A 19,175-nucleotide genomic window follows, 5' to 3' on the forward strand; every position below is an offset into this window, starting at 1 on the left:
GAGAAATAGTTCTGGATTATTTTTAACGGACCTCGCATTTGAAATGGTTTTCCAGATCCCAATTTTCGAGGAGCATAACGTCGATACCTACATAGGCTGCATTTCTCACAATTATGTTGAGTGGATGGCATTTGATTACTCTTAGCTTAGTAAACATTGAATTTGGCCACATATTCTAACAGAATAAATATTACTATCAAATATAATTATGATTATTTTAACGTTTCTTTTAAGTCAACACTCACTTCAACGTTACGAGAATTTCGGTCTGTTTAAGCAACCGAATGTTTATGCTGAAATCAATTCATACGAACGGATGGGTAAAACAATTCGTTTTTACCCCGAATAATAACGGACTTAAATAAATTTCAGATGGGACTCTGTGTACATATCAAAAATGTCAAGGCGCGCTTTTTTGGAAAAATGGCAGTGCCTTAATACCCATCAAACGCCCATTGCAAGGACTGCAAGGCCACTCTAACATGCTTTTTACATATTAATATACAATTTACCACCTAAAAATAATCCCTCGGAATGACGAAGGAAATCGAACAGTTGTGATATTAAATAAAGATTCCTTACAACTTCAATTGACATGCAAATATCGATTCTCACATGTTTCTATCACAGAATGGAATTCAACTAAGTGTGACAACTGAAAAAATAACAAATCCATAAATAAGCGTACATAATATGGTAGTTAAACCGTGCCATCGAAGTCTAAACTGTTGTCGTTCGCTGTAATGTCACATTCTCACCGAAATAGGTAAAAACGTCGCCTCTATGACAAATTATCATCATTCATTAATTTTCCGCCTAATGATCTAATTAATATCATCACTTGACCCATCCGCCTACGTGACTCGCCGTGAGTCGCTACGATCCACTAAACTCCCAAAATATCAAATTCTGACATTTTGCAAACGCAAAATCTGACATTTCGGAGGAAAGCTAAGTGGAAGAGATTTGGGAGTCACGCGGGGGGGTGAGGTGTTTGGGGGCGGTGATATACACATAATCAAGCAAAGCACTCAGCGCCTAATTGATAAATTTAGCCCGTAGAGGGTTAAGTCTACCGGCACAGATATTCATTCATCCATCCGGTAAAATATTGGCTTTAACCAGATGGAACCCCATAAAATGCAAAATGTTATACAACATTGTTTAAAATGAAAGTAAATGTTATGCAACAAAGACTGTGACGATCGGAAATAGCTGCGGGAAAATGAACACTAGAGATTTTTGAAATGTGGTGTTACAGAAGAATGGCAAAGGTCAAATGGATTGTAGCAATTCTCCGTGACGACGGGAGAAAAACAATTGAAATTAAATACTAATGAACAACAATTCTTGTTGAAGACGCGAAAATAAACAAAAGGGGATTGATGTAATGGAAATAGTGGCTTTTGGACGCACGCGTCGTAGCTCTCGATGTATCGTCCTGAATGTTCATCGATTGTGCTTGCAAATTGTGTTTGATACGTGAAGTAATAGTAGGTGTTATCTTTCTTCTTGATTCATAACCTGGGAACTTTTTTTTTGTAATTTTTTTCTATTTGATCTGTGAAGTAAAAGTGAACATAGCAGAAAAGATCGTGTGAGTAATATAAAAATTCTATGGAGAGTACGAGAGAGTTTTAACGAGATAAGTCTTTGGAAAACCATAAGAAGACGGAACTATTCAGAAGTTATTCTTGTTGACAATAATTTGAATAAACTACCAGAAAAAGCGAAAAGCACTCTACCAGTAAATGCATTTAAAAATTTGTTGGGTTAAAGATGCGTTTTTAGTAAAGTTAACAAAATCGTTACTTTTCATCGCAGAAACACGGTTCAAAGACGTACTTGATCGCTCGATTGATAGGAGTACGACGCAAACAATCATTTTTTGATTATTGGATTAATTGATTGATTTTCAAATTGCAGTCAGAGCGGTAACTTTTAGGTAGGGAGGCTCCTCGCTGGGACGGTCGACGACACGGGCCAGTGAAGGTGATCTCGTCGAGGAAAGAGTTAAGGATTATGGACCCTTCGGAGGGTGCACCACGCCCATCTTGGGACTACCTGCTCCATGGCCCCACTAAACGCATCTTAACATTTTGTTATTTCAATATTTGAAAGAAAATGGAAAATGATGCTTAAGTATCCATTGTAAATTAAAAATTACCTACTATAATTTATGTCTTGAGTGTTTAAATTTTAATTGATTTATGCTAAAAATTAGTATTAATAATCACTTTCATTTTAATAATAATATTAATCATGTATTTTTTATCGTATGTCTGATATAACAGTATTTTTTATTGACACAATGCCTGATATAACAGTCTTATTTCCTGGTTACACGGTACATTAACACATACAAGTTAATGTACGTTTGCGTGAACGATTTTGGTGCACCGGAACGGAACATGTACGACTGCATGAACCAAATTAGAACAGGTTCTATTTTCCGTTCATGCATTCGCACAAGTTGGGTGGTTACACTGTACATTTTCGAGTTCATTCACGCGTTCATACATTTAGACATTAACCCGTACGTGTTAATGTATCGCGTAACCAGGCCTTAAAGCGTTAGCCTGCAATGTGGTCCAGCTGTGGTCATATAAATACTGCACCTACCGATAAATTCACACCATGTGACCCACGTCGAACCAAGTTCAGGATATTTCTGGCATTAAGAGATCATTATAAATTATAATTAAAGAGAAATTTCCCAAAAATATTCGAGAATTACTCAGTTCAATCAACTTTCTGGCGGCGACAACTGACGGAGCAAAAAATAGGGTAGTGAGGTGCAGGAGTCCGCATGGGGCAAGAGTCCTATTCCGAAGTAGCTCTCTTAATGCCGTGGTGACGATACTTATAGTCAACAAGATTCATTTACGTGACCGAATGTAACACGGGTGCGTTCAGTCGAAGACAACGAACGATAGAAACTGAGTTTTTTTTCCAATTTTTCATTTTTATGCGACGTTTATCTAAAAATTGGGTGGTTTCCTATTATTTTTTTACTGCCTGAATCGAAAGATTATTACTCCTGGAGTACATATTTCATGCTTTTAGATTTTTAAATGACGATATCTATTTTTCGCGATTAAATGAAAAGTGAACATTTTCAAGCGCGCGAAAACGCGACGGCTAAGTATGAATGCTGGGAAAAACCCCGTGTGACGTCGTTCTGGTTCCCGCTGCCGCCAAGTGAGGTAACCTTGGGGCGAGGCTTTGAGCGCTGATACGATGCAGGATGCTAGCAGTTAGCAGAGTACCCTGCTAGCTGGTAGCGCTTGGCTTAAATAAGGATTATTAATATCTTATCAAACGAAGGAAACTTTCCGACCTTAGGAAGTTTTAATAGTAAATTATTAAGACATGTTTTCCTGTGCCTCATGCATGCATTGGTCATCTCAGACGATGTAAAACTCCTATCTACTCGCGTAGAAACTATGCCCCTGTGACGTCTCGTGGAGTGGCATCGCATGGGCGCCAATCTGGCCTTTTTCAAATGCGGTTAAAATTGACCATTGCCATTCGTCTAAACTGGGATTTCTAAAACCAAATAATTTGTATATTATGAATACACTAATGGTGGGCAACGAATCGCAATCAATGCCTTTTGTTTTCTTTGATGGAGGAAACTACCCAATTGTAGGGTCGCGTAAATTTTATCTGTGCTTTGGGCGTTTATTTAACTGCCATGTTTGCCTGCTTTTAAGGTTGCAGGTGCTGCAGGCTTAAATGTATTCTTTGCCTCGAACATTCATGCAGTTAGCTGGTTCGCAGCTCACCACATGGTTGTGTTACGATTAGGGATGTGCGAGTAGTACTTTTTAACCTCGAGTCGAGTATCGAGTCGAGTTGAAAACTATTCGCGAGTATCTAGTCGAGTCGAGCATGGTAATTCTTGATTTAGGCAATACAGCAATGCATGCTCCAACATATTCTCATTTTTTGCAATCCCCTTGCGAATTTTCTATTTTGAATGCTTAGCTTGATGTAAAAAGGGAAAGAAAACGATGAAAGTTGATGGTAATTGAGTCAAAATTAAGGAAATGGATGAAAATTAATATGTCTTAAATAGTTCCATAAGCAAAATTGAAATGATTAACCTTTGGTAATATATCGTCAATGTATGTATCCAAACTCCTCAGAAAAACCCTCAATAAAGATATTTGTATAATTGCAATTAAGATTGTACACGTAAATGTTATATTTGACCCTTTTAAATTCTCATACAGAAAAATCAATTGTTCTACATGCTCAGGCCTGTGGCATAGCCAGGAGGGGACTGGGGGTTCCGGGCACCCCCCGAAATATAAAAACACAGTTATTTTCCTGCGTAAAAGAAAAAAAGATATTGAAAAATCATGAATTTAAAAAATATATTTCTTCAACAAATAAGATTTTCCGATTGTGAAAAGAGTTAAAATTAATTAAAAACCCTCTGCTCAGTACACTGTTTTTCAAAAAATTTCCCCCCTGATTTTGGACCCCCCCGAACGAAATTCTTGGCTACGCCACTGGCTCAGGCAGCAGGTTTTGTAGCCTTCGTCTTACAGTATTACTGTCTGCAGAAAAATGTCTTCGGCAACACACTTTTGTAGCTGGACAAGTACTTTCTTTCCAAAGTTGCATGGTTTGGAAACCTTGGGAAGATTATTAAAAGCTACATCAATGATTTGTATGGTTCCAGAATATTCATGGAATTTTAGTGGACGAAGCGAACGAACTATAGAACTTAGCTTTGTAGCTAAAAAAAGAAGTTTTCTTTCGTTTAATCAACCACAGACTCTATTTTCTGTTAGTTCAAGAGGGAAATAAACGCAACAAAGGAATAAACGAATATTAACATTGGACTTACTTAGTGTTCCAAAAGACTAAAAGATGGCACCACTTAGTACGTCACACACCGGAAAAAACCGGCATTGCCGGCTGAAACGTATGAGTTACATTTATTCTATAGAAATCTTAGCAATTTTTACGTATTCCCTCGGCGTTTGAGTAAAGGAAGTATGTTAGGGTACAGAAGTATCGCATGAGAAAGTATGAGCGATGCTGTGGTCCACTCCGATTACTCCGGATACGCCGCCGGGGTGAAGGACGGACGGACGCCGCTGCTGATGAAAAGGTATTCGGCACCCACGGCGACTACTATAGTGGTTGACTGCTAAGTATAAAAAAGCTGAAACTCTTAAGCGGCCCACACACATGGGAACATGGTTCTCCGTACTTGGTTCGTACGAACCAAGTTCCCGTGAGTATGGAGTGTAAACGAACCAAGTTCGTCATTTTTTGTCACGAACTTGGTCTTCCTTCGGGATGGAAAACATTTGTTCGGTTCGCCGCTAGGGCGCTAAGTTCGTCCGTGTATGGAAGACGCAAACCGTTGTTCGCCCATTTCGTCTGTGGAGACGCTGTGAACCGGACGGATTGTCGTATAAAATTATTATTTGCTTTTTGATTCAGTGCTACAATGTCTGAAGCTGACAGTGCCAATTTTGTGAACCCTTCGTTTTTAAAAGACTTTATTGAAGCCTACAGGTAGTATCCGTGTTTGTGGAAAGTAAAAAGTGAGGAATATAGAGACAGGAATAAGCGGGACGACGCGTTAAATAATCCGTTGCTGTTGACTCGAGAGACAATTCCGGGTGCAGATCTAAATTTTATAAAAAACCGAATCGAGTTTTTGTTTTCTCTTTAATAAAACCGAACTCATCCAACACAATCACAGCAGCTACCGACTTCGAACAACTCATCTCATCTGATTCCACGGACAGATTGACGAAATGGCGAACCGAATGTGTATGGGCCGCTTCAGGCAAAGGCATTAGAACGACTTAACAAACGATATTACAAGAAGAGTTTCACGATAGCGCCTTCTGCCGGCAAATTTCTGAACTTACTGACCTCTGCAGCTCTGTAACCGAACTACTCGACTAGACATTCGTAATACTACTCAAATCACTCGAGCCGAGTACCAACTACTCGACTGGACTCGAATTTTAGAGTACTCGCACATCCCTAGTTATGATGCATTATGTGTATCATGTGCCGTTGGGGTAAGAGTCCTGGGGCAAGTGCCCGCGTGAGGACTCTTAGGTGCTGACTCCTGCCCCACTGAGCAATAGAGAATCCATACGTTCTGTTGCAGCTAGTCAAGAAGTAGATTAATTGCCTCTGCGAAAAAGTCTTAAGATGGTATGTGAAATAGAAAATGTATTATGCTACGATCGGGAATTCGAAAAGTATAAATTGATTCCAGGATTTTAGATGCGTTTCATTCGTAGATATGCATAATCCTGTCTGTTTTCGTCCAAATTACTCGTGTGAAGGCATGAGTGTACATTCCCCTGGCCCTTATTTTTTTCGAGAAAGCGTTTGAAAAATAAGCTTGAAGATGGAGCACTTCCACGAACTCTTTTGATGACGACTGATTCGGGATTCATCAATTCCAACATATCGCTGTGGAGTTTGCGGAAAATGGTACCATGAAGCACCAAATATTGATTGGATAATGTGTTATGAATGTAAAACATGGATGAAAGAACCTTGCACCACATATTCTGGAATAGGAAAGTTCACATGTGAAAACTGTGGTTAGGACTCTTGCCCCATAAAGGGAGGACACTTGTATCACTAGGGGGGCAAGATTCCTATTAATTTTTCTCTTACATTTTGATTAATTTCGGCAGTTCTTGATGTTTTACGCAGAAATAGAAGATAAGTATGGTAGAAAATACAACAGAGAACAAAATTGTATAAATATAAAAATTATTTTTTAAACCTAAATGCAAAATTTTTATAATTGTTTGTCAGATGCGTACTCTTGCCTCTCATTCCCCTACGTACATTCTAGTTTTTGAAATATACTGCGTAGATGTAATTAGACAGAAGAAAGGACAACAGAGCAGTTAAAAGCATCCATATTTTCATAATTACTTTTCGTGTTGTTTAAAGCAATATTAAAAGTTTTTAAACTTAAGATGAGTTATGTTTTCTGAACTTTTTCCCTACCTTGTGTGCTAAATTATGTTTTGCACGACGGAGAATAATGTAGGAAGTGAGTAGGATTTAGGTTTCTCCATCCGCAGTCGTTTTCTTAATATGACAACAGATTTGAAAGCCATCCTACTTCCGCCTTCAGGTCGAAAAATGTTAGAATAACATATTTGACTTAGTTTTTCGTGTTAACAGAAAGCTTTCTTTTTTAAATGAAAGTAATTTATCTATCATATTCTTGAATTGAGTAAAATGATTTGCTTCTCCGGAAACAATGCTGCGATGTAAAATTCTGATCCGTGTAAGGTTTTGCTCTTAGATTAATAAGTGTTATTTCTATTGATACGGCAGTCGACGCTTGATCGATAGTCCCGGTCTATCTGCCGTCGTTTAATTTCGATTATTTCTCCTCTCTCTCTCGCTCTGTTGGCAGATATAAGCGAATGGAGGGCGGAAGACACTTTCGTCATGTGCAAACCGCTGTCAACAACACTCCCGGGAATTAATTGGCTCCCTAATTAAATAATTAATTAGTTAATTGCGCAGGGGAGCGAGAGAGCGGCGGTAGACGGCCCTTTCCTTCTTGCGACGCGACGGCAAAAGGAGCAAGAGCTGTTCCGCCGCGCCACCTTCATCTGTCACAGGGCGTGCGCAGCGAGAGGAGAGGGGAGGGGGGTTGCCATGACGGCGCGTCTAACATTCACTGTGGTTGCGTCCCAGCCGCCACCTGGCCGCTCGCTCTGTTTGCTGGCTGTTGCCTCGCGGAGTGAATACGAACGAGAGAGGTGTGCAACAGCTAAAAGCTGAGGACAACTTTGAAACCATAAATAACACAACAGAGGATTCTTCAGTCATCCCACTACATCAGCTGCCACCGATCACGCATGACTTTAAAAAAAAGTCCCCAGAAGGGACGCTGATGACAAATGAGAGAGATCCGAATTTCACAGGAAAATTATGTATGATTAAAGCTGTTGACCGAAAGTAATATTCGATGCGATAAAATCCATCGAATTGCTATCAATTCAGTTATATTCTTCGCGAGAGCAAATATCGCCAGTATAAAGGCTAAATGGATCGCCCCTACGCTCACCGCCACGCTGCGAACAAGTTTGAAAACCCATTAAAATGCGCTCGAATTGGCTGCTCTTGAATCAAGCTTCTACGGGACGGAGCTTCTGTATGCATTGGAGAAGGTCCCAAGGCTTCTTTGGGGTCTTTTCTGCACTACGTGCCGTCGCTCTGTCAGTCAGTGACGCGAGTGGCGATCCTGCAAACCCATTTAAATGCTCTGTGGGTTACTACACATACTGACTACAGATCTGTCTGTAGATTTCTCGAATATTCGTGTTATCAGGAGAGCGATTATCCTGGCGTCTCGGAAAACATTGATATTTGTTTTTTTTCTCGAGGTCTCCCCCCCCCCTAATATCTTCTCGTGAGATTGCATTTCTCATTATTGGTCTATAACCTCTGTATCAACGAATACTCAGAGGGGTAATGAATAGTCTCCATCACGGCATGGGCGTGCCCAGAATCAAAACTAGGGGGGGAGGGCAAAACTAGCTGGGTTCGATCAAGTTGTAACTTTTTCGCACAGAAAAGGACAATGAAACCAAAATTTTAAGGAAATTATGACAGCAATTTATTACTTTTTATAATTTGTTGCTTGAAAAAATAATGATTTTTATTTTAGTTCCATGTTTTACACCAATATAATTTTTTTTCAAAAGGAAAATTTGTTCATAACTTTTGTTTTGCTCTAAATTCCTTTTCGCTTCTAGGGGGGGGGGGAGGTGCTCCTTGCTCCCCACCCCGCTGGGTACGCCCATGCATCACGGTGAATTGAGTCTAACCTTGTCTCTGTGAAAATTATTTGGCCGTTATCCCATTTCGATGGCTTTGTGATTTATTTTTGGAAAATCAACTCCCTCCTTAGGCTAATATCTGCGCATTTCCAGTGTAAGTGCATTTCTTTGAGTAAGTGTACTCAGTTACAGCAGAGTCATTATCGTTGGCCTGCTATGTGGTCCGGCTGTGATAATATAAATGCTATACCTATAGATAAATTCACACTACGTGGCCCAGCTCGACACCAAGCTCAAGACATTTCTGGCGCTATGAGATCATTCTAAATCATAATTTAAGAGAAATTTCCCGAAAATATAACATATAATTCCTTAATTCAATCAACTTCAAGGCGATGACTACTGACGGCGCAAAAATTGCGTACTCTCTTGTTTGGAAATATATTATGTAAATGTGACTAGATTGAAGAAAGGACAGCAGAGCAGTTAAAAACATCATTATTTTCATAACTCATTAATGCGTTGTTTTAAGGTAAATTTAAGGTTTTTAAGCAATGCAACCGCACAGCACATGAACGCGGGGACGCTGGAAAAATCCACTCATCAGGTGGTACCTCCTTCGCCAACCTGACCTATGTAGGACCATCCAAAATATTTCACGGCACTAATTCCCTCCGGGCGATAGCAGATTAAGCTGTCGAAACGACGGCATGGAGCCAAATATGACCCCGTAGGAAGCCCGAGTGTTCCTTCCAGCTTTTTTAATAGCATGCAACAAGCTTGTTATAATATAAGTACCCGCTTTTAAGGATATTCGAGTCAAGCAGAAAATATGAAAACAAAACTCATAATTTTATTGTGACTTAAATTTCGTACAAGTTAAATATAAATTCGCTATAATCAATTAATACTAATTATAATCAATTAATAATATTAATGGTAAATTTCAGGTGCGTGCAGAAGGCGATTGGATGGTATGGTGTTGGGAAGAGGCGACGGACAGCTGAGGTCATTTGCGCCATGAGGGTAGGGTATGGAAGGAAGGGTGGAGAGAAACTCGGCGTCGGCATTAGCCTGCTCTTTACGAAAGGCGCCAAGGGGACCACGGCTTAACGTCACATCCGACGGACGGAGTGTTGCGCTTGAAATGTCCTCCACACAACACCCAAGCAGGGGTCGGGCAGTCGCTGAAAATTCTCTGCCACTACCGGGATTTGAGCCCGAGCCCGCCGGGTGGGAAGCCAACACTCTAGCCACCACATTGGAGATTCCTCTGGAGAATTGGAGAATCCTCTGTTGTATTATTAGAGGTTTGCAGCATTGGAATCGGAGTTATTACGAAAAAAGAGCCGTAATCAATTATTTAAAATACGGAATATATAGAACTGTTTTTTGCTCTCAGTAGTTTTGTAATTCTGACCCTCAAAGCATAATAATATTGAATCATCTCAGAAGTCAACAAATGTTTTTAATATGTTTCAATTGATATGTTTCGTTTGATATATTTAATGACAGAAGTGAGTGTTTTTGGCCGGTGACCCTCCTTGGCTAAGGGTAAATAATCTTTGTGGACGCGCCCCCGTTCCCTGCTTCTCCAGTTGCCTGTGGATGTGGGGGTCAACAGCAACGACCGTGGAAACGCTGCTGCGATACACTCAGAATTTACCACTAGTCGCCCGCTGGGAACCTTCCTCTCCTTAAGAGTAAATATTAGTCGATACACACTAAATGTCATTGCTGATTTTGTAGACAGTTTCACATAACTAATTCTAAATAAACAAACCCAGAATTACGTCTAAAATTAACCATTACGTTATCAAGCACAAAAGACCTTGAATTTGTAGGATTAAATGAGTAATAAACAGGAGAAACTAACGGGAAAGTGAGATAAAGGAAGCGCAGGGACTGAGGATTCAGCGACATGGAAGCACTTCGGAGGCTTCGGAGTTCGCTTGCGATATCAGGGCGCGTATTTTGGGCGGACTTTACGCGGTCCAGTCTCTCGACCTTTCCTATCTCAATCCCTTTCTACTTCAACTGCTAGCACGGCTTCATTTCCCTTATCACCCGCTTCCACCCCTTCCCCTCGCCCCATCATCACAAACACTGCGAACCGCGAATATAACATTAGAAGATTCTCCAGTCGTCCGCAAAATGCGCCATCACCGAACGCGCATTTTAATGGGTAAGAAGTGTCACCTTTCCTGTTGATGTCGGCACAGCTGCGCGGTTCTACAGTAAATGCTACGGGCTTAGTGAAAGCGTTGAATAGAAGTTAAACGAATTAGACTGGGAGACACTAGAGGAAGCTGCGCGATAGGCTTACTTAACTTGCGCAATTGGGAATGGATATCTTTCAGAACGACAGGGGGTACATCATATAAGAGCCCCAATATATTTCCAGGTCTGACAGAAACAATAAATTTAGAAAGATACGTTGCCATACGGATAGTAATGGGAATGCATTTTTCCCCCGAACAATGAAGGACTTTAATAATTGCTAGGCCTAATTTCGCTAGAGAATTACAATCGTTAATGGCTGGCGTCATAGCAACCCCCATAGCAACCCCCGCCGGTGGCGGCTTGTGTAGTAGTATGTAAATGTAGATCAATCCGATTTTTGGGAGGAAATAAGCTACAATAGGGAAGTGCACTAATTTTTTTTTATTGCTGAATTTGAAAGTTTAGCCTAAAAAAGAAACATTAGTATGGTCACTTTTATTTTCTGCATCTGGGGTATGCACTTTAAAACGTTTTGAAAGTCGGAAAATTTCATGTTGCGCTGAAACACAGTGCCTCCATCTTGATTGAGATGTGACGTCACAAGGCAGTAGTCACCAGTGGAGTATCGCTGAATTCCGTCGCCTTCTTTAGCGCGGCGAGAGTTTCCGGGAATCGGTGGAGTTTGCTTCCTAAAAATGTCGTCTAGTACCGAAAACATGAATTCAAAATAGAATTATAAATGATTTTTTGTTCCAAATTTCATCTCGACGTCGAAACAAAAGCCTGGAGAAGATATTCATTCCCGTGCCTTAAGCACAAGCTATACGGAATAAATGGTTCAAGGCTGATCCTGACTCTTACCTATCGATGATATTCTGTTTTGAAGATCATTTGAAGGTATTGTAAGATCAAATTGATATTTATATTATAATAATTTACTTAATAGGTACCTCAGTCACATCAAAAAGTGTGTTGAGTCAAAATATAGCATCTTCCGCGTAGACCTACGTAATTTATAAACTGAAAGTAGTTTGGTTAAAGAATTATGGCGCGACTGTTTTTTTACACGACCGGGCAAAATGCGTACTTTGCCCATGATATGTGCATAAATGATAACAAACGATTTTTGTTAAAGTTAATCTTTATTTGTTGAAATAAGTACATTTATAGGTGATACAGATATAAAGGTACACGGCAGGTCGCGCGGCGTAATTTGTACTCCACTGGTGACGGGTTCATCTTGCTGATCCAAAAAATTAGCTACAATACCTCGAACTTTGAAAACTCGCAATATAGGCAGTCAAAGTACATTGTAAGAATACACGAGACCATTATAGCCCAGAATGTACGTACAATGTCGAAATCCTTGGTTTTCAAAGATTGACGTATTTTATACGCCAGCGCGCCCGGTCCAGGGTTATCAACTTTTATTTCATCCTATTTGTTAGTTGAAATTATATTTCAGAATGGTTCTTTTAGCACTGATACTGAGGTAAACTGGTAGGTACTGAGTATAAGGTACTGAGGTATGTACTGAGTAAGTAAACTCCCTTTGGAGTAATGTGAATTACAAGTGTTCGATATATATGGCATTTTATATTCGCTTTGTGTTCTTATTAATTATGCCTGTACGCATATTGTTGCTTGCCGCGAGCCTTTAATGGTATGTGCTCTTGCAAGAGTGGTTTTCATTTTTAATGTGGAAGTTGGTCAGTATAAGCAAAGAAAAAATTAACATTTTAGCGCACACCAACCCTTGTAGTCATCGTATCTCTGCGTTTGTAATGACACTGCTAAAATACCTAAACGCCATAATGAAGATTAAAAAATTGTCTTATGTCAATGATTGCTGCAATTATAATTAATGATAAACTTGATGCCGTATGATCACAATGAAGACAACAAAAAATAATGCCATGACGCAGTCTTGAACCATGGTCCTTCGGGTGAGATCTATCTTATGAATCGTACACGCTACCACTACCCCAACCGACCCATTAGGAAATAGTTGACATTTTAAATTTATATATACAACTTGTAAAAAGTAACGCATGAAAATTAATTAATTACAGCCTAACTAACGCCCTAATTGAAAAAGATGGAGCAAGGTACGCGGTCTATCCTTGTTAGCCTTAACGTCTCGCATTTCTATGGAGCGTTGAACCTGTCCTCCTTATTCAGTAACCATAAATACATCAAAGTTTGGTATACCATTTATAAATCGTTGGAATTTTCCTTCTCCCAACCAAGATTATATTTTCTAGAACCCATCCTGGACAGCGAACCATTGCAACAACCAGCCAGCTCGGAAATAAGGCTAACATCCCATGATTCTAGTTGCGAAGGGCGAACGTTCCGGCCGGCGTGAATACATACGCAACGAATAAGTCTTGCAGCAAACGTCTGAAATAGGTTTATTAGTTTGACTCGGGTCTTACAAAAAAAGTTTTGGCATGATAAACGGCATTGTGTCAAAATATACCCAGCGAAAAATAAATGCCATCATGCATTTATTAAAGATTCAATGTGCTATTCGTACTACTCTTTCCAAACTTGAAGTTGACACGTAAATGAATATTAATATATTACGCAATGATGAAGTCGTTTACTCAAAAGAGAAGCAGCCACATATATATTCTGAAGATATTTTATGACAGCAAAAAACGGATACCCTCAAATTCTGCAATTTTTCTATGCAATAATAGTGGTAGAACTAAACGGTGTAGAAGCTGCCTTCTGCTACTGCCTTGTGACGTCACGGCCAATATTCAACATGGACACCCGTTTTCGCGGCCTTTGAATTTTTCCATATTTCAGACGGTCATCTCGAATAAAGTATTCACTATTAGGATTTAAACTGTGGTTTTACGACATTATGTTATTCTGAACTCTAATTTAAAAAATGTGTTTGGTGCATTTGAAACACTAGTGCACTTCCCTATTAGGGCTATAAAATGGAATTTTTATTCGCGTTTAATAGAGTGGGAGAAAAGAGAGGCCCTCTGAAAACTGGAATGAGCAGCCGAGATACATAAATTGTCCAAATCTTGACACATGATGGCCTGATGAAGACTATCTTTAAAGGCAAAGTGAAAGGCAAATGCCCGGAATGAGTTCAATGTGACATATTGAGGATGTAAAGGATGATAAATATGTAAAAATGAAATTGTTAGCTGATAAGGAGTGTAGTGGAGAGCTGCGGCAAACTAATCATCGAATCGAAGACTCATGACGGTTACGGTGTGATAGACAAAGATCATAGCATTTAAAGACCATTTCTCGCAACTGAAAGTACACTACTGTAAACAATGGGAATAAGTGGATTGGTCTGCACTTATCATCACGCTGCGGGCATTTTGTATACCGATTAAACGAAACGAAAATAATAAGCCTAGGTTTAGTTTCGTTCCTGCACGAAATTACAATCGCCAAGGAGTTTAGTTTCGATCCGGAGCGGAAATTCACTCCCGGGAATGGAACTAAATTAATCGAAACTCCTCTGCTCATAGTTAAGTTTCGATCCCTGAATTTGAGTGGAATGGGATAGGAGCAGTGGCGCCGACTCCATGGGGCCTGAGGGGCCCCGAGACCCCTCAAAAATTCGTTATGGGTAGGAGGAAAAAATGTGTCAGGCTTGTCGATTTTCCCCGGAGTGTCCAGATATCGAGATAAGAGTTTATTCCGGCTCTAATGTTGATCATATGACTATTCTAAAATGCTTAAAAAACTTTAAACTCACTACGTATAAAATTTTCCGGGGCAAGATCCCCGGTTTGGCCCCCCCCAATATTTTTTGTTAGTCGGCATCCCTGGATAAGAGAGAATAATGTCGACCCATTACGTTTAACGTACGTGTGGAGAGGTTAAAACATTGACCTTAAAAGTGGAATGGCGTTCGCATTTCGCGTTCACCGTTCTCCTGTTAATGGTAAAAATATGAGTGCACCATACATATATAATGCCAGTAGGCCGAACCTCTACTTCATTCAACTTTACTTCGTACTCGGTGTGTGGATTGAAACTGAACCGTTCGAAGTTGAATCACGTGGTTCCTCCGGTGCGAAACATAATCTGCGTTTCGTTTCGTCCCAGAGTTTTAGTTTAATTCCTACTCGAAATAGTTTTGACTCCGATTTCGTTTCTACCCTGAGTTTATCTCCCCGGGTTTAAATCCATTTCGTTTCGTTTCTGCATTTCGCTCCCGGGAACGAAACTATTGAAATTTTATTGGTTTCGACTTTCGTTTAGTTTCTATGACAATCTCTGATTAAAACGCGAGTGAAGTGGCAGCAATAATAAAGCTTTGACGACACCGACTGGGGCCTTCTCTTATTATAGCCTCTCGCAGTGAGCACTTGGGGTGACTTCACCGATGTTCAGAGCAAGTGGCGCAGCGAGGTGGGGATTTTGGGGGATAAACCCCCCAAAGCTCAGAGAAATTTTTAAGTCAAATCTATTTTACTTAATTGTATAATTATTGCTTATATAATAGTATGAGGATTAACAAGATATCCCTCAGAAGGCCGTAAAAATCAAAATTTTGAACCATTTATCTTAATTTTTTCTGGCGGAGGGCCCTTGCACCTACCGCTTACCCTGGCAGGTATACCACACCCCCAGGCACCCCAGTATTAGCTGCGCCTGAAACACCCCCTAGCTGCGCCCCTGTTCAGAGCCACCAAATTTCCAAGTGAACTTTCGGTGATCCTCCGTCGGCCTTACACTTAGATCTCGGGTATCTCTCGGCCGTGCGGTCCTTTGGTGCTCAGCCAAGCTCGAGGAGGAGATTAGACAGATGTAGGTACAATTGCGTTCAGCCCCGTAATCGCCCAACAGTGGCACGGTGCAAGTGGCGGAGATCTCCGACGCGATGGCTTAACGAAAGGGCCGAGCTGTGTAAGGTGAAGGCGGCCAGCCAGAATTTAGGATCGCAAAATCCGAAATTGCAATGCAGGAAAACAATTTGATATTTAGAGGCCAGCAGGAAAAATTATGACGAAAAAAATCCCAATTCAGCCACTTACTCGTAAGTGTAAAAACATGAAACGCGATAGTTGCTGCCTACTTTTCAAAAGTTGGTGATCATAAGAGTTTCTGATTAATGTTCTCGATCAAGAAGAAGAGCGAGAGAAGCTTTGACGAAAAATGCTACCCATTCCAGCCACATACTCTTTAGTATAAAAAAAATGAAACACGAAAGTTGCCGCCCACATTTCAAAAGTTGATGACGTCATCAAAGTTTCTGGTTTATTTTCTCGATCCAGAAAAACCTTTCATCAAGCTCAGAATATTTAAACCCTTCAGTAGGAGTTGGTGACGTCATCTACTCACCCACGAAAAGAGTTCATGCTGTCAATTTTTCGTCGCGAATACCTCGAGCAGTAGGCGAATGTCCTAAAAACTTAAATATATGGAACATAGATCTCAAACTCTGTAAATACCGACAGTGAAATGATATATTTAAACGGGCCCATTGTAGAGTCCTTGTGAAGGCTTACACACACCAGCAAATAGTGCATCAAAGAGGGAGTGGAACATGTGGGATGGGTGAAGGAAGGGGACGAAGGGGAAGTGAGCACATTGCAGGCAGAATGGTCAACTAAGCGTCTCAGGGCTTGTGCGGGAAATTAAGATTGGAAAATAAGCTATTGGACTCGGATCATACAGCCGGCACACAGGAAGGAAGAGAAAAGGCGCATTTGGCAGCAGCGAATAGCTGGAGACACGCAAATTCTCTGAAGACATATGAAGACTTCTATAGTCGACAGCGACCGCCGCGACGTTCGCTACCTGATTTGGAAATGACGCGTCGTAAACATATATAAGCTCTCTGGTATTATCCTACCAATCGCCGGCTTTAATCAAATTCGCTGTTCCACTTCCATAACTTTCAGGAAGAACGAAAACATATGAACTACGGAAATACTTTTGAATAACAGATACGAAAATAGATCGCTAAAAAAAACTCGGAAAACTTCACGGCGGCCTTTCGAAAATGAAAAACAAGTTGACGACAGGAGGTGATAATTTTTTTAAATTTATCTGAGAGTTTCGATACACACCTCGTAATATGTGCTTTGTTTAGTAGAATTCAGTTAATAAAATAATCTGGTCGATATAAAGTTCACTCATGAGCACATAAAATAAAAGCGTATTTTCAGGTCCACATAAGAGCAACTCTTTAGATGAAAATAACTGAGGCAGATGAGATATGGTGGAAGGACACCTCGAGTTAGCAGATAAGAGATGACACTTTTCCACGAGTTAACTGTGAGCGGTACAATGCGTGTCAACAATTAAGTTACGTGCAATTTACAACTGAATCATTATTCTTTATTTTATTATTGTAAAAAACATTGTTATATCCTTATACGCCTTGTGTATATCAAAATTATGAACTCATATTTATTCATAGCTCTGACAAAACATAAATACACTGAAACTATGGCAATAATTTGCACGTAACATTCTTCAAGTTTATACAGCAAGACACCGAGTCAACATTTAACATTGAGGTCAAGAGAAAGACAACAAATTAGAATGAATGTTCGCAACTATGTACTTCTGCTTGGGTAATTACAGAAACGTGTGGCAAACCAGTCAAAAATAGTTCTTAGTTACATACGGTCATAAAATATGAGTTTTATCTGGAATTATCTTGGAATTTTCAACTCGGTATCTTTTTTCATAAGTAAAACGTTTATTTATACAAACAGGTAAATGTAAAAAAACACCATATTTCTATGCTTACTCCAATTCAGTAGCGGATACAGAAAAAAACTCGAGGGGGGCGCAAAAGGAATCTTGAGCTACTTTTACTTTTGTCGTCATTACAAACAACTAAGTCACATGCAAAGTTTAACAAAGTTTTATTTAAAGTGATTTTTCCGTAAACAGAAGTATGTTTTAGTTGTCGTACCTACTACCGGAGGGCGTAGTTTTATTCCGATATTCAATTTTTTGTGTGTGCGCGTGCGACCAGTCGTCGTCAATCTCGGAGTCAGTGTGTGTTGCACTCATAGTGAGAATGTGTGGTGCCTCAGCTGCCCCAGCCCCTCCCCCGCACCACAATGGTGCTCAAGTGTCGGCGGAACTGCAGACAAGGAGGCTTACTAACTGAAGACTGACTGACAAGTGAAATTCCCCCCTTTATTATTCACTATTTTCATGATATTGTTAAAGTTATGAATATATATATTTTTTAATGTTTAAAAGTGCGTTGTATTTCTCTGATCCTTTGGGTTATAGTTGTATGAACATCGTTCCTTTTCCATCCCGCGACACTGATAATACGCAAATACAAGACAATGCAATCATATGGTATAAAAAAGTTATTAATGTGGTTCTGCAATGTTAGGCAATGCAGACGGGCCCGCAGGGGGGAGGCGCGCGCTCCCCTGCGCACCCCATATGTATCCGCCACTAATCCAATTACGTAAGTATTAAAATAATTCGCCGCGAAAAAGAGACATTGAGGAGAGGCAAATCCAACGTGATCAAACTAAATTTTAATGGTAGACAAAACGGTAGAAGATCAAGACTTGGTTGCAGATTCTAAGTACTGAAGGAGATAACTGAAGACATGGAGCAGAAATATAAATTATGGAAGACAGAGAAGAGCGGTGACGGGTCGTTGGCGAGGCCAAAAACCAACCATCAGCGGCAGATACAGCATCAAATTTGAGGGGGGGTCATGACCTGCGTCCGGGAAGTATGGAATTATTCTTAGCAACAGATGAAATAGGGTGGTCTCCTATTATTTTTTTATTGCCTAAATCGAAAGATTATTACTCATGGAGTACGCATTTCATGCTCTTAGATTTTCGAATGACGAGATCTATTTTTTGCGATTAAACGAAAAGTGAAAAATTTCAAGCGCGCGAAAACGAGACGGCTAAGTAGGAATGCTGGGAAAACCCCGTGTGACGTCGTTCTGGTTCCCGCTGCTGCAAGTGAGGTGACCTTGGGGCAAGGCTTTGAGCGCTGATACGACCCAGACTGCTTGCAGGTAGCAGAGTACCCTGCTAGCAGGTAGCGCTTGGCTTAAATAAGGATTATTATTACCCTATCAAATGAAGGAAACTTTCCGAACTTAGGTAATTTTAATGGGTGATTATTAAGAGATGTTTCCCTGAGCTCTGTGCC

General features: G+C 40.2%; 1 protein-coding gene across 2 annotated transcripts in view; it reads right to left on the reverse strand.

Annotated features, from left to right (window-relative positions):
• The window catches only part of LOC124157065 (roundabout homolog 2-like), an 83,542-nt gene that overhangs the window by 36,144 nt on the left and 28,223 nt on the right, over positions 1-19,175 (reverse strand). The window lies entirely within an intron of this gene.

The sequence above is a fragment of the Ischnura elegans genome, chromosome 4, assembly GCF_921293095.1.
Source record: "Ischnura elegans chromosome 4, ioIscEleg1.1, whole genome shotgun sequence".
NCBI classification, from domain to species: domain Eukaryota; kingdom Metazoa; phylum Arthropoda; class Insecta; order Odonata; family Coenagrionidae; genus Ischnura; species Ischnura elegans.